This window comes from Pinus tabuliformis, chromosome 1_1 (assembly GCF_031772625.1).
Source record: "Pinus tabuliformis cultivar Carrire ecotype Pingquan chromosome 1_1, CPIR1, whole genome shotgun sequence".
Taxonomy (NCBI): Eukaryota; Viridiplantae; Streptophyta; class Pinopsida; order Pinales; family Pinaceae; genus Pinus; species Pinus tabuliformis.
In genome coordinates this window covers 368938337-368956016 of record NC_142297.1, presented here as the reverse complement: position 1 = coordinate 368956016, position 17680 = coordinate 368938337, and positions in this window count along the sequence as shown.

Here is a 17680-nt window from a genome sequence, read left to right as displayed (position 1 = left end):
TGCTTACAACAATTGAGACAAAAGAGGAGGGAGAAAAGGTCAACAGAGCTGATTCAACAGGATGAAGAAAAATGAGTTGAGCTTGAAAATGTAGCAATTAAACATTCCAAGGAGGTAGATTCTGCTATCCTGGGAAATACAGCATTTGGAGGCTAGAGAATGAGAGCGCGAATTCTGACTCCACTATTAGATTGATGCGAGACCAACTGATCATGACTAGGGTGTATTCAAGCACTTCCCAGGCTAGGAATAATCTTGATTTATACCATGAATTGATGCTTTGTATTAAAGAATGTCAGCGTATATTGGGTGAGGCTAATGCAAATTCTGATCTGCCTCAAAGGTAATAGTTTTCACATTGGATGCTTCTAAATCAAGAGTAGTAAGTGCTTCCATTTGCATTTGGTGTTCATATCCTTTGTTTCTTTTAAAGTTGCAGTGTGTGTGTCAAGCTTTCTACTTTTCATTCTCTTTTTCATGGCTGATAATTGATATGAATGTTTTAGTGCACCTGAGAAGATCAAGGCTATCGGTGATGTACTATCCAAGGCTAGTGAAAAATTTTATGACTGTGGGATAGTAACAAAGAAGTTGTGAGCCATGCCTCAGTCTCTAGACGAGAAAGTAAGGACCTTGAAAAAGAAAAGTACATTTTTAAGTCAGCTGGTAGCAAAGACTATTCCCAAGGGCCTGCACTATCTTTCCATGCGATTGACCATGGATTATTACTTGCTTGCCCTTGAAAAGCGAAATTTCCTAAAAATGACAAGTTGGAGGATCCAACTCTTTATCACTATGCATTATTTTCTGACAATGTATTGGCTGCATCTGTGGTTGTGAATTCAATTATCATGAACGCTAAGGTGAAGTGTTATGAATTTAAAATACTCTAAAGTTTGGAATTCCAATGGTTTTGTTGCATTCTAAATTTAATATTTGGATCTCATTGTAGGTGATTTACTTGTTTTTACAGGAATCTCAAAAACATGTATTTCATCTTGTCACAGACAAGTTAAATTTTGGGGTCACGAAAATGTGGTTCTTACTTAATCCCCCAAGGAAAGCTACGATACATGTAGAAGATGTTGATGATTTTAAATGGCTCAATTCCTCCTATTTCGATGTGCTTCACCAACTTGAATCCGCAGATATGAAAGAGTATTATTTCAATGCAGATCACTCAACTACACTCTCAGCACGTTCCTCCAATTTGAAATATATAAATCCAAAATATTTATGCATGCTATATCATCTTCGTTTCTATCTTCCACAAGTTTATCCCAAACTGGACAAGATACTTTTTTGGGATGATTATATTTTGGTGCAGAAAGATTAGATGCCCTTGTGGTCAGTAGATCTTCATGGAAAGGTTAATGGTTTAGTGGAAACTTGTGGAGAAATCTTTCGCCGGTTTGACAAATACCTTAGTTTTTCCAATCCGCACATAGCCAGGCACTTTGATCCTAATGCTTGTGGTTGGGCATATGGGATGAATGTATTTGATCTCAAAGAACAAAAGAAACAAGATATAACTGGAATATATCACAAGTGGAAGAACATGGTAAGTGTGTAGTGTGGTTTATTTATGTTAATTCCTGCGATGCTTACTTTAACGTATTTGAAGTAAATCTAAAATAATTAGCTAGAAAACTTAATTTCTAAGTTTTTCTTTTATTGTATGTCAGAATGAGGATAGAGTGTTGTGGAAGCTTGGAACACTACCCCCTAGATTTTCAGATTGGCTGCTTCTAAATCAAGAGTAGTAAGTGCTTCCATTTGCATTTCGTGTTCATATCCTTTGTTTCTTTTAAAGTTGCAGTCTTTGTGTCAATCTTTCTACTTTTCATTCTCTTTTTCATGACTGGTAATTGACATGAATGTTTCAGTGCACCTGAGAAGATCAAGGCTATGGGTCATGTCCTATCCAAGGCTAGATAACAATTTTATGGTTGTGCAAAAGTAACAAAGAAGTTGCAAGCCATGCTTCAGTCTGTAGATGAGCAAGTAAGGACCTTGGAAAAGCAAAGTAAATTTTTAAGTCAGGTGGCAACAAAGTCTATTCCCAAGGGCCTGGACTGTCTGTCCATGAGTTGACCATAGATTGTTACTTTCTTCCTCTTGAAAAGTGATAATTTGCCAAAAAGGACAAGCTGGAGGATTCGACTCTTTATCACAATGCATTATTTTCTGACAATGTATTGGTTGCATCTGTGGTTGTGAATTCAACTGTTATGAATGCTAAGGTGAAGTGTTATTAATTTAAATTACTCTAAAGTTTGGAAGTCCAACAGTTTTGCTGCATTTTACATTTAATATTTGGATCTCATCGTAGGTGATTTACATGTGTTTGCAGGAATATGAGAAACATGTATTTCATCCCATCACAGACAAGTTAAATCTTGGGGCCATGAAAATGTAGTTTTTACTTAATCCCCCAGGGAAAGCTGCGATACATGTAGAAAATGTAGATGATTTTAAATGGCTCAATTCATCCTATCGCCCTGTGCTTCACCAACTTGAATCCACAGCTATGAAAGAGTATTATTTTAATGCAGATCACTTGACTACACTCTCAACACGTTCCTCCAATTTGAAATATATAAATCCAAAATATTTATCCATGCTAAATCATCTTCGTTTCTATCTTCCACAAGTTTATCCCAAAATGGATAAGATCCTTTTCTTGGATGATGATATTGTGGTGCAGAAATATTTGGCAACCTTGTGGTCAGTAGATCTTCATGGAAAGGCTAATGGTTTAGTGGAAACTTGTGGAGAAAGCTTTCACTGGTTTGACAAATACCTTAATTTTTCCAATCCGCACATAGCCAGGCACTTTGATCCTAATGCTTGAGGTTGGGCATATGGAATGAATGTATTTGATCTCAAAGAATGGGAGAAACAAGATATAACTGAAATATATCACAAGTGGCAGAACACGGTAAGTGTGTAGTGTGGTTTATTTATGTTAATTCCTGTGATGCTTATTTTAAATTATTTGAAGTAAATCTAAAGTAATTAGCTAGAGAACTTAATGGGTTTTTCTTTGTTCGGTTTCTAAGTTTTTCTCTTATTGTATGTCAGAATGAGGATAGAGTGTTGTGGAAGCTTGGAACACTACCCCTGGATTGATCATTTTATGGCTTGACCCATCCTTTGGAAAAGTTTTGGCATGTGTTGGGTTTAGGATATAATCCTAGTGTGGACTGTTGAGACATTGACAATGCAACTATTTTTCATTACAATGGGAACATGAAACCTTGGTTAGAGCTAGCAATGATGAAGTGCAGGCCTTACTATACAAAATATATAAAATATGTCCATCCTTTCTTACACAATGCAATAGAAATGAATAGTTGTGACCTCAATATTCATACTGCAATAGATTGCCAAATGTAAAGTGTAAAGGCCCTTGATTTTGGTTAATAATTCATTCTAATTCATTTATTTTTGGAGTTCCACAGAAGGTTTCTAGTTTATGGCTTAATGAGTCAGGTTTTTGGAGTTGCAGTGGCCTAGCCAAGTTTAAGATTTACAAATTCTATGTCCTCATTGTATTCCTTTATAGTTGGAAGTAAACTCCTATATAAGTATTCTTTTCTTTTTTAGTTAATATTTCTATTTCATCAAGTAATTACACAAATTGTTCTTCCAAGAACACAAAGAAGTACAAGACACAAAGATTTAGGCTTTCAAGGGAGGGTAAAACCTCTCAATAGGGGAAAACCCAACAATCCTCCTCTTATTGAATTTATTCAAAATGAGATATCCAACACAAGACCAAAGAGTCCTTCCATGTTAGCCCTCCTATTTAATTCAAGGTCAATAGTCGAGTCTCTACCTAGTCAAAGTCAGAAGCAGCTTTTGAATTTCTGTCCTTATTGCAGGTTTAGTTTGTTATTATAATACAATGACTTCCAATTACAGACTCTTTGCCTTCTATTACTGATATTTGGCTACTACAGCAAACCCTTGATTCTTTACCACAAATATTCAGATCCTGCTTCAAATTGATAGCTTTAGATTGAGATTCGTCTTAGTCACAGACTTCAATTTCTTCAAGTGATGTAGACATCTTTTTATCCTCAGTTTTTCTTCTCCCGTTGGATTACAAACTTCGAGCTTTCTCACTTTCTTGGTTGCTACCCAAAAGAGGTTAAATATAGGCTAAAATGCCTAGATATCATTCTAGCAATGTAAACTTTGAAATGAGAACTCATACTATTACCTATTTTGCAAAGAAGTGACTCGATTTTGAAAAGGGGTGATGCAGAACACACATGTTTTTTAGAGCATAGTTTTTGGAACTATAATTTTTTTATGTACATTGTGTTTTAGAATGGTAGTGTTTTTTATGCTGATTTAAAAACATGGTAATTCTACACGAGGCCCTTTTTTTAGGCTTTTTTTTATTTTATTTTTATTTTCTAATGTATGAAATGTAAATAATTATTTTGTAAATTTATTCATTTTTGAAGTGGCATTTTTCTTCATATTTTCTTGTTTTTATTTTAATTTTAATTTTTTTGTAGTTATGTTTTTTACTGTTTTGCATATTTAAAGAAGAAGGTCGATATTTTGAATTTTCGATATTCTACATATTTATACATCGTTAATTAATTTTTCAATCCACAAGAAATAATTGTTTCTAAAAAACAATATTTTTTTACCAATGGACATAAAAATAGCCATTTTTAACATAAATATAACTAAAAAACTACACGTTTTGATAATTTTTTGCGGAGTTGTCTATAATGCAACTTTTTGAGATTCCGGTGATGGAATCCGGCGGAGGAAATTGAGTTGAAATCATGATTTGTTGCAGTTAAAATGGTTTTTTAACTACATATTCGGATTCAGCACCCTGAAAAACCCCTGGGACGGTTTCATTGTGCAGAAATTAGCTATCAAACTTGGATTCCAATAAATTACTGCCGGATTTTCACCGGAAAAAATCGCCGGAAAAGCTTTCAAAAAGTCGCGTTAAAGACTACTCCATTTTTTGCTACAATTGACATGGGAAAATCACAATTTTTATACAAAAATTTTAACTACAAATGGTTAAATAATAGCTTTTTTATGAATTTCATGTCAAAAAAAAATAATAATCACTTTTTTTTCGAAAAACAATGATTATCTTAAAAATTAATGCGAAAATCACATATTACAAATATTGAACACATAACAACCTTAATTGAGTGTATATTCTTCTCATAAAATGTTAAAGTCAAAACATTACAAGTATAACTACTTAATAGTTACAAAAAATTAGCTTGATTTCCAAGCATAACTTAAATTTAATCAACAATGTCACATAATCCAAACTCTTCGTCCTCTAGAGTTTCAACATTGTCTTCTTCCACAATATTTTCTTCTTCCTTTTGCTCATTTTCGTCTTCTAATGGATCTTTGAGGTCTATGAATCTCTCAATGTATGTCTTTCCAAACATCCCATGTAATGGTGCTGGGGGTTCCTTTGCCTTTTTCACCACACGTGATTCACTAAAGTCCCCTTTCTTCAACCCAATTTATTTCATTGCATCTGGAAGAAATTGAAGAGCATTAATTCTTTGCTGAATGAAATTGCACTGTATTGGATGTTTTTTAATTGCAATGCAATTTCTTCCTTTTTGAAAGCAACATGTTAGTGTTGTACCTAATTATCAAGCACAAAAGAAATAATGAAGTAAATTAGTACAATGACATATTAATTAAAAAACAACATATTGAAATTCAATTCCATATAATAAAACTTACCTGAGAAAGAAAATAAATCTAGCACCCAATCTCCTTCATTTGAACATATGTCTATAAGATAGTTAATCAATAATTGTAGTTTTTGATAAATGTTAACTATCTCTCCTTTTGCTTCTTTGTCTTCATATGTTAGTTTTCTCACAACAGCATCATAAGTCAGTATTTGGCTATGACTCTCTCCGTCTATCCGATTAAAAATCATAGACATATAGCTATCATCTTTTGCCCAACTATCAATATGAATGAACTCACAATCATTTATAAAGAGTCGATCTTCACGGTTAAGAAGATTTGAATTTTGTGAAATAGTAAAAGTTCAATTAACTTGTACATAAATGAATTTTTTGACATTAATCAAATATACATTTTAAACGTCTTACCATGTAAGCTGCATCCTTGAATTTGTTTTCCCCTTGAAGCTTGACAATATCATTGCCAATTGTGTGTCTGAATGAAATGTCACAAATCTCCATAATGGTGATGACGTGACTTCTACAAATCCTGCAAACACTTTACTAAGAGCTTGATAAGTATAAGGGTCACTATCATAGTCAATGTTTGGAATGTTGAAACCATGGGGAATATCTGCAATAACTAGGGCATAATCCCTTTTAGGTATGAGTTTAGCAATGTCTTCATAGTCGCCTTGTATTACTTGATATTGAATAGTGTCTAGCCCATTCCAAATGAAATGAGTAAGAGTTGGATCAAGTTCAAAATTCTTAATACGTTGCTTCCTTAGTCTTTCGATCTTTATTTTTTTAATAAAGGTTATGAAGCTATCTGGTGCTCCATTATCATCCTTCTTCATCTTTTATAAAATAAACAAATATATGTGTAAGTTATAAATTAAAAATAGTACACAAATGAATAAAAATGAATGTATAAATCAAGATGCCTTTTTAAATGCAAGATAAAAAGATTTTAATGTTGATGTAGAACTTGAATCTGGATAGTTGCATACAACATCATCCCAACTATCTTCATTCAAAAATTTAACCATTTGTTCTTGAATTTTCATGTAAACTTTGTGACTCCATAGATAAAGTAACAAAAAGTTAATATAATGATATGTATAACAAATACTACCAAGAACAACATGTTTTATTTAAAAGAAAATTATAATATAGAAATAAATAAAAATAATTCAACAAACTTACTTTTGAAATTCCTCAGACATTTCCTCCAATGATAATTCCCCTGACCTCACATGAGATAATATTGTTTTGACAATTTTTCATCTTTCACTCCTTGCATTTCTCTCCAAGGTGTGATAGTCATATCTTCTGGAAGCTATTTCATTTCAGGAGCTGACTTACTCCTGCTACATATCAATGGCTTAGTATTTTTGACCTTCTGGTTTTTAATGTCAATGTTTTCCCACATTCTAAAAATCTCATCAATCAACTTCCAAACATCTCCAATTCTAAATGCCAATCAGAAAATGTTATCAACACCTCTCAATTCACTAATTTTTTTGCCTTTTCAACCTTTTGAATTGGTTTTCTCTTCAATTTTATAGCCTATTTCCATACAACATTCCTGTCGGAAATTTGCAGTAACATTTATCCTATCCCCACCAAATTTTTCTTGAAATTCACTATGAATAAATCTAACCCTTTGGACAAAAGTCATAGAAATCCTATATTCATTATTCGAATTATGATCCCATGCCACTAACTTTGCTTCTATATCTGATAAACCAACATAAATGATACATTTCATTGTTTCAAAATGTGGGTTATTAGGATATTCCTCCATCAATTGTCTTTGAGCTTCTACAAAATGGTTCCCCCCAAGCACATAATAATTGTATTCAAAACATTTTGACTTATCAAATGCTTCTTTGTTGGGAACTTGAAGTGGACCAAAAAGAAGCACAAAACTAACCACATGAGCATATGGATTGTACCTCATCAATGTCTTCAAGTTGTCAACATGTAGATGATGTGGCTTTCTGATTTGATATTGACATTGTCCTTCACTTTCCTTATAGGTTTGTCTGACATTAAGCTGAAATGTACGACCACCATTAATTAAGTTTCTCTTTGTCAAATTTTGTCGAATGGCATTTTGTCTTGTTTTGATAATGTCATCCTCTAAATTAGCTCCTGGGGTAACAATTTCTCTGCATTCTTTTGAAGTTTCACTAGGTTCTTGACTGTTGGTAATGACTACTTCAAAATCTTCAACTTTACTTTTCTTTGTCATAACATTCTCAACACATTTATTCTTTGGCATTGTTACTTTTGGTCTTTTACGGCTCTTCTCAGTTCCAATGTCATCTTCAGTAATGACAACATATGCTTCACTGTTAGTTTCAACTTTATAGTCCTCAAAAGAAACTTGTCTACCCTTGCTAGATTTATCCACTAGAGGCATTTTTCTTTTGTATTTTGGATGTAGTTTTGTAGCATCATCAATTACTACATTTTGCTTGTTTTCCATATCTTCTTCTGGCACTGAGTAAAAAATGCTGACAACTTTCATGATATCATGCTCTATGAAATGAATGCCTCCCAACCTAATTTAACAACTTTCAACCAAATTCTGCCAAACAAAATATTATATGTTAATAAAAACAAAGTTAAAAAAATATAGCGAGACACTTTCAAGAACGCAAAATACAAATATAAATAACAAGACTTATGATGTTTTGTTTCATCTCATTTACGATTTGTTTACACAACTTTGTAGATACCTCTCTCATCTCATACAATGAATACGATAGCAGGTATTTAATCCTTTCATGTGACTTGGGAGCTTTTGTAAGTATGTAAACAACTTCAGTGTCCGGTACTGAACACATATCTATGACTCTTCCCATCACCTCATAAATTCCATTATCATTCGGTATATCAATATATAGATATATATTCACATTTTGGATTTCTCTTTCTTTCACATACCAGATTCTTGATGGAAATTTCACCTCTTTTGAATTCTTCTAGTATGAAATCATCTTCTTATTATTTGAGGCACTTGAAAGATTTGTAGCCATGAGCTCAGGTGGAGTTCGTTCACCAATGTTTTTTGAAGATGCACCTTTAAGAGTCTTTGGTCCAGAAAGATTCACAGAAATCTTCTTTGATGCTATTTTCTTGAAAAATAGAAACACATAAATCAGTAAATAACGAAAACATATTAACTTAAATCCACAACGAAAATATATCATAAATTTTTAATTTGTATAATAAGATAATTGAAATTAAAAAATTATTAACACTAAAAAAAATTTCCGCCACCACGAAAGCATGGGGGCCGTCGCGGTGGTTGGGCGGATGGGTGAGCGGGTGTAGGTGGGTGCGAGGTGGGCGGGCAGGTGGACCCCGTGTCGACCAGTGGGCGGGCGAGTGGGTGCCGACGCCGGGTGGGTGGGCGCGAAAGTGGTTACCGAGTGGGTGCCGGGTGGGCAAGTGGCCGGGCAGGTGGTCGGACAGGCGGGTGGGCCGGTTGGCACCTGGTGGGAGGGCGCTTGGTGGGCAGGCGTCGGGTGGGTGCTGGGTGGGCAGGCGGGCGGGTGGGCGGGGCAGGGGTTAGGTGGGCATGTGGGGGGCGTGGGTGGGTGGGCTGGCAAGAGGTGTGGGCGGGGGGGCGGGAGGGCAGGTGGGCATGCGGGGGGGTGGGTGGGCGTCGGGTGGGTTGGCGGGCGAGGGGGGCAGGTGGGTGGGCAGGGGGGTGGGCGAGTTATCGGAGGGTGGGCGCCGGGTAGGTAGGTAGGTAGGTGGGTGGGAGGGTGGGCGCTAGGTGGGCAAGTGAGCGGGTGGGGGTGTTGTCGGGTGGCGGGTGGGTGGGCACGTGGGTGCTAAGCGGGTGGGCGCTAGGTGGGCGAATGGGCGCCGGGTGGGTGGGAGGGTGGGCGGGCGGGCAGGCCGAGGGGGTGGTCGGGTGGGCGGGCGGGTTGACGCCTGGGAACCAGGTGGGTAGGTGGGCGGGTGAGCCGGTGGGTGCCGGGTGGGGGGGCAGGCTGGTGGGCGCCGGGTGATGGGGGGGTCAGGCAGGGGGACATGCCACTAGGGTGCCATAGGGTGGAGTGCCGCCCCTCACCCCGTGCCACCTTGGCGGCCCGCCCACCTGCCCAAGGTGTTCAGGCGATTATCAGAATCGCCTGGCCACCCCGGGCAGGCGGGCAGGCAGCCAAGGTGGCACGGGCTGGGGTGCCGCCCCTCACCCCACGCTACCCCGGCAGTTCTCAGAATTGACCGGCCACCCCAGGCAGGCGAGCGGGCCACCGAGGTGGCGCAGGGTGGGGAGTTGCCACCCACCCCACACCAACCCCGGCGACCCTCCAGCCCGCCCGAGGTGGCCGGGCGATTTCGAGAATCGCTTGGCCACCCCGGGCCGGCAAGCGGGCCGTCAGGGTGGCGCAGGGTGGGCGGTGGCGCCCCACCCTGGGCCACCCCAGCAGCCCGCCCACTCGCCAGGGGTGGCCGGGCGATTTTCGGCACAGGGTGGGGGTGCCTAGCTTTACTGGGCCTACCATGCTTACGATGGATGTATTGGTTAATTTGGCTCACAAAAAGTATTAATTAAAAAAAACCTACTTCATTAAGCTAATTTAATATGAAATGTTTCAAGGAAAAAAATTTAACTAACCTTTTCATTGCGAGAATTCTTCGTTGAATATGTTGTTGATAGCAATGTAGCTGCTCCACAAATTCGCTCCAAGTCTTCCAACGAACCTCAGAAAACCTTGATGTAATGTGAGTAATAGCGATAATGGAATTTATTATATGGGTAAAATTACGAAGATGTTTTACCGTACGGTGAATGCGGGATTAATTAGTTTTAAAAAATTTTAACATGTTAATTTTTTTATGGAGATGAACGAAAATATGATAAACCGATTGGCGAATGTGGGATTAATTTGTTTCAAAATGTATTATAAAAATTAAAAAAAGATTCAATTGTTTAGTAAATATTATATACTTTGACTATTAAAATAATTTAGGTAGAAGTTGTAGTTTACAATTTTAACTTTAATGATTTATTTCATAATAAAAGTTAGTTTACATTTTTCATTAAATTGTAGAATAAAATAATGAAGAGAAATAAATCTCACAAACTTTTAAGAGGGAAATATTTTCGCGAAACTTTTTGGTGGGGAAATTTTTGGAGGGAAAATTTCATTCTCTAAGCTATACAGTATCTTTAGGAGACTCTCCATTTGTATCATTCAACATCTTCTATTTGAAAGGGATGGATTGTCTTGATTGTGAAGTTTCGATTTATACAGCATCAACATCTTCATCGTGTAACAACTCTATTCATATGGATGAATATAGCGGGAATTCTTCCACTATGAATAGAACATCAATTCTTCCACTTAGTCCTGATCCTAAGGACTATGAGAGCAGCACTGATAAAAGAGGGGATGGAGAATTTCAAATAAATAAAGAGTCACATATTCCACTTAGTCCAAATTTGAAGGACTATGAAAGCAGCAGTGATGATGAGCTTGATGAAAAATTTCAAAAGAATGGAGTGTCATGGTGTCCACTTAGTTCTAATTCTAAAGACTATGAGAGCAACAGTGATGAAGAGCATGATGGTGAAGTTCAAAATAATGGAATGTCACAGTGTCCACTTAGTCCTAATTCTAAGGACTATGAGAGCAGCAGTGTTGAAGAGCATGATGACGAATTTCAAAAGAATGGAGTGTCACGGTGTCCACTTATTCCTAATTCTAAGGACTATGAGAGCAGTAGTCATGAAGAGCATGATAACGAATTTCAAAAGAATGGTGTGTCAAATTGTCCACTTAGTCCTAATTCTAACGACTATGAGAGTAGCAATGATGAAGAACATGATGATGAACTTCAAAAGTATGGAGCCTCACGGTGTCCAGTTAGTCCTAAATCTAAGGACTATGAGGGCAGCAGTGATGAAGAGCGGGATGATGAATTTCAAAAGTATGGAGTGTCACAGTGTCCAGTTAGTCCTAATTCTAAGGACTATGAGAGCAGCAGTGATGAAGAGTGAGATGATGAATTTCAAAAGAATGGAGTGTCACGGTGTCCACTTAGTCCTAATTCTAAGGACTATGAGAGCAACAGTGATGAAGAGCGTGATGATGAATTTCAAAAGAATGGAGTGTCACATTGTCCTCTTAGTCCTAATTCTAACGACTATGAGAGCAGCAGTGATGAAGGACAAGATGATGCACTTAGTCCTAATTCTAATGAGTATAAAAGTAGCAGTGATGAAGGACAGGATGATGCAATTAGTCCTAATTCTATGGACTATGAGAGCAGCACTGAAAATGCAGATGAGGAAGAATATCCAATAAACATCGAGTCAAATTTTCCATTGAGTCTAAATTCTAAGGACTATGACAATAGCACTAAAGAAAGGGAAGATGAAGAATATTCTCCAAGTCAGTATTTGAAAAGCACAGCTGATATTACTCTTAATTATGATGAAAATCTTTATACAAATGATGATCCAATGGTGGAGATGTTTCCAAGAAATATTGTATCGAGGAGTAGGAATAAACCTTTTCATATCAATGCAAGATGTTCTAGTTATAAAAGGGACAGAGAAGAATATCTAACGAGAAGAAGTTCTATCAGCACACTCATGTCAAGTGAATGTTGCCAAAAAGATTTCTTGAAATATATGGATTTCAAATTTGCATTAGAGAGTAGGAAGAGATATTTGTTAATGAATAAAAGCATGCAAAATTCATATTTAGTTGGGTGCATGCAATCTACATTGTCAGGTTATGATTATCATATTAAGAGTTTATTTATCTGTAGAAAAGCTTTCAAAATGTTTCATTCGATTGGGAATTTTTGTCTCTCGAGAATTCAAGAAAATTTGGAAAAGGATCCCACATTTTATTCAGAAGTACATCATAAAAGACAGTTTGGGCCATTATCAAATACTGCAATGTCATGGATGAAATATTTCTTTTCAAAGCATGGAGAGTGTATGCCAAATAGAGAGACAATACATATTCCAGATAATTTTTCAAGATGAGAAATATACAACTTATACAAAGAATATGCAGAAGGTGTTGAGGACATGGCCGGTTTATTACATATCAATATTTTGTGAAGGTATGGAAGAAAGAATTCAACAATTTTCGTATTCCTAAGAAGGCAAGGATGGGGATTTGCAGTACATGTGCTTCTCTTAAATAAAACAGGGACAAATGTGAAGGGTTAGAAAGAGGTAAGTATTCATAACTTTAACTTTCAAAATTGTATATTCATCAAGTATGAAAACGTGTTTCTTAATGGCTTTCTTTTATGTTGTGTAGATTCAATTGTCAAAGAACTTCAGGAGCATCATGAATAACAAAAAAACGAAAGGAAGAAGTTGTACACGCATCGAAAGAATTTTTATGATAATCTGAATAAATATTTGGGTTTGATAATTGATGGTATGGACCAGAAGAAAACATTTTTACAACATTTTGTTCGCACACCCAAAAATTTACAGGAGGAAAATTTTATTTAGTGTCACTTGGTCGGTTGTATGGTATTCAATGGGAAAATGTTGCGAAGGGTGTACTTCACAGCTCCAAATATTCATAATGATGCAAATATGGCCATAACCATAATTCATGATGTGCTTTCTCATTGGTTTGGTAATCTTCCTAAAGTTTTGTATCTACAATTGGACAACACTTGCCGTGAAAACAAAAATCAGGTTGTTTTTGGGTATCTAAACATGCTCGTTGAATTGAGAAATTTTCAAAAGGTAAAGGTTGGTTTCCTTCTTGTTGGGCACACTCATGACCATATTGATCAAATGTTCAGTCGTTTTTCAGTCACAATGAGGAGGAAGGAATCTGGGAGCTTGCCATCGCTAATTGAATGTATTAAGAAATCATACATGCCAGAGCCTACTTTTGATGTGTTGGAAGAAACTGTTGACATGCGAAGGTTTATTCTGGGATCATATGGTGAGGGGAAATGCATTGAACAACTTAATGAAATTAGCTTCCAACATCAATTTCATATCAAAAAAATTCATGGGAAAACACTAATATGGGGCAACAAGTATTCAACTACTGCAGAATGGACACCGTCATCAGGTTTTCAATTTTTGAAGTTCATTCTAGATCATCCAATATTTGCATCAAAAATATTGTTATTACAATTAGTTGGTGAAGTTCATAGTGCACGTAGACAAAATAGAGATATAAATTATTCTGATTGCCTGGAAGAAATTAAAAAATGTATTAGATATACATATGAGTACTTTTACATTGCTGATTCAGTTTGGTGGGAGTCATTTTTCAATAATCAAAGTGATATCATTTCAACAACAACAAATGAAGATATACCTTTGAAAAATCCATTTATTTGGCTACAAAATGTGTCCAATGAACATGAGGAAATAAACATTGTTGAACAGCAACAATCTCAAGGTATTATTAATTCTTCATAGGCAGAGGAAAGAGAGATGTCTATTGGTTCCAGAAGATCTCGTGCACAACGTGAAGCCATGGAAGACCTTTACAAGGGTTCAGTACATGATATTAAGGAAGGTTGCATGATCGCAGTGCTAGCAGATGGAGATCCCAATGGCTATCCATTTTGGGTTGCTAAAGTTATAAAGGTCTTTATAGAAAATGAGGATGTTACAAGTGTTGAACTACATTGGTATGCCACAAATACACACCCATTCAATGGTGTGTATAAGCTAGAAGGAAAGAGAAAAATAAAGGGTACAAATATAAATCACCGCCGCACAAACATATTAAAATTGGAGGATGTTGACATACTTGTTTATGGCTTCAATTTAACAAAGAGAGGAACTCTTCGCTTCAAGAAAATAGAGATTCTGAAAAGGTTGTTACCAGAAGGAACAGTGTTGAGATGGGAGTCTGCTAAAACCAGTCGTAAATCTAGAAGAATTTTGAAACCTGAAATGATGGGCTTGCATGTGGACTCATATGGGGAACTAGTTGATGAAAGAGAAGAATATGGAACATCTTCGTCAGCATCTAGTCAGTCATCTGAGGATGTGAATTCTGATGATGTGCAAGAAAATATGAGTGATTTTGAATAATTGTTTAAGACAGTTTATCTAACTGATGTATGAATTGTATCTTGAAATAAAATTTATAATTTCCATATGATGTTAAATGAGAAGTTATGAGGCATTTTTATGTTGTTGGATTATATGTCTTAATTATGATAATTTTTATTGTTTAAAATATCTAAAATGCAATATTAAATTAGAGATATAATGTATGTTTTATTCAATATACAAATAATGACTTTTGAATTCATTTAGTGATGTAATTTGTTCATAATGTCATGGTTTTTTAATTTTATAGTTGGAAAAATTTCAATGTCTTTTGTATCTAGCATGTTATGGTTGAAAACATGTTGAATTTATACTTAGGAAAGAAAAATGATATTCTACCAAAAACATTAATGTGTTTTTTTCCTCATAAACAACTTTGTTTGGCACATAAAAACTTGGTTTTACTAGCATTTTTTAAACATTTTGAAGATTGACACTAAAAAAAATCAACGTTCGAGTATCATCACTTTTTTGTTTTCAAGATGTATTTTGCACAAAAATTTCGTTTTCACTACCATTTTTAAAACATGTTCAAAATTGACCCTAAAAAACAAAAATCATCGTTCCAGTATACATACTTTTCATTTTTAGCACTGTTTTTGATGTTTTTTCGGGGTTTTTTGGCCAGAGTTTCCATTTTGATTTTATAGTTCCTGTTTCAAATGTTACATTATTTTCTCCATGAGCTTTGACTTAACTAAAAAAAGAGTGACTATGCCTAGATTGTTGCCTTGGTAATGTTGAAATGTCCTGCAATATTTACCTGTGACAAGATGCAATAACCCTAATTGGACAATACTGAAACTAGCTCAATTCAGTGTTTAACTTCCATGACCAATTCCTTCATTTACCCATAGCAGCTATGCTACAATTATCTCACATGGAGCGAGGGCTAATTTGCAGATGGACATCTCTCTTTTGACAATGAAGGCAATGTGCTAGGCTCTCATCTAATATATGTTCTTAAGATATAATAAAATTATGGTGTATGAGTTATCATCATTCTTACTCCTTAGTTACATTATATGTTCTCCCTGTCTTTGTGCTCATGGCTGCAATAAATAACTCTCCATTGAATTTCTATTAGCATCATTTAGAAACTCTTGATTGATTGATGCTCTGTGAAATGCATCAGCTCTAAGTTACTCATAATCCACTTTCTTGTTGAGTTAGAGATCAACTGCCATGGTTCTGGAGGTGTTTCATTTCGTCAAGGAGTTGCTAATTTGGTTTCTGTACGACTGCTAAGAATTTCTCTCTCCTTACCTGGAGTTTTCTTAAGCGTTCTTGGGTGGATTTCTACTTACTAGAGTCATTTCCCTCTCCTCGAGCATTATTTTCATTTGCTGGGGTGAGTTTGAGCTCAATATTGGTTGTCTAAGAGGCCATAGTTACTAGACAAGGCCATACATAACTGTAGGAGATCATTGGCTTTCCAATTTCCCTTCATTCCCATAAATCCATCGAATACATGGGTGTTGAAGTCTACAAGGCAAAGCATTCTTGATGTGTATTTATGGTAGAATGTAATTATATTATAATGTTGTTAAATTGAGATTCATTACTTGAGTGATTCAAATTATATATTATTCCATTGGTATTGGGAATCGTTACATGAGAACCCATTAACTACAATTATTCACAAATAATATCCAGAGGTTGTTCTGTACTAGAATGATGATTGTCCAATATGATGTATAATAAGGACAAGGTTGAAGAAATGAATGAGGAGAAATCACATTCAAGAGGAAGTTTCGATGAAATATGTATTGCAAAAAAAGAAAATACAACAGTATGGCCAAATATGGACGAATTCTGATGAAGAACATGCAACATCAGCCAACTTCGATGAAAACACAAAGTGTGAACAGTTTGAGCTGTATGATTTCGCACTTATTGCATATTCAACTGGTGGATCTGTATCTTCTTGTATTGATAATATGGAAGATCAAGATTACATACAACAATGTATACACACTTTTACCTTAAGGGAAAGTGTTGGGCAAAAGACCCTCAAGGAAAATTCCCCTGCGAAAAGTATCAAGTCAGTGAGCAAAAGCTATTGTAAAGATGCTAGCAGTCAATTGTCCAAGGGTGATTTTTGGATGCCCTCACAAGAACTAGAGATTGTATCCCACTATCTAAAGGATCTTCTCTCAACTACAAAGGGTATGCTAATAAATGCTTATGGGAAAAAGGCACAACACATTTATCTTTGGTTGGGAGCTTATCCATATTTCCCATGATGTAAATAGTTATAATGTCATGTTAAGTAGAATTTTGGCAGACCTTTAAGAAGGTATCATTATCGAATGGGGGCTAGAAATCTAAAATGTTATCCATTGAATTAGATATAGGATTATATTTGTCTAGATGGCAAGGTTGACATAGTTTGAGCTTATAGGAATTAATTATTGGAGAATACCCTATTGTAGAGGAAGCTTTGGGTTGAATGATATTTGATGAACCTACTGTAGAATATGTGAGCTAAATATTTTATTTTTAATATATTTTTGTCTTATACTATTTCTTATGACGGATGGCATATGATATGTAGGAAGCTTTTCACTCTATAGAAGATATGCATGGCCTTGTGTATGGTCAAGAAGATTCCTAAACCTAAAATGACAATAATCTACTATTTAAAGTTAAAAAAGATATTTTGGATATTAGAAAGTCATTTGTATCATGATTATGCATGGTAAAAGCTCTATATCCTCTAGAAAAGCTACAATAAATACTTAGCATAGAAGGATTTGTAGCTAATGGCATCATCTGGATAGTTGGCTGGCATTATGAAATGGGATGAGGGAAATGTGTAGAAAAATCATATTCTAGAAACCATTTATCTTTGGTTGGGAGTTTACCCATATTTCCC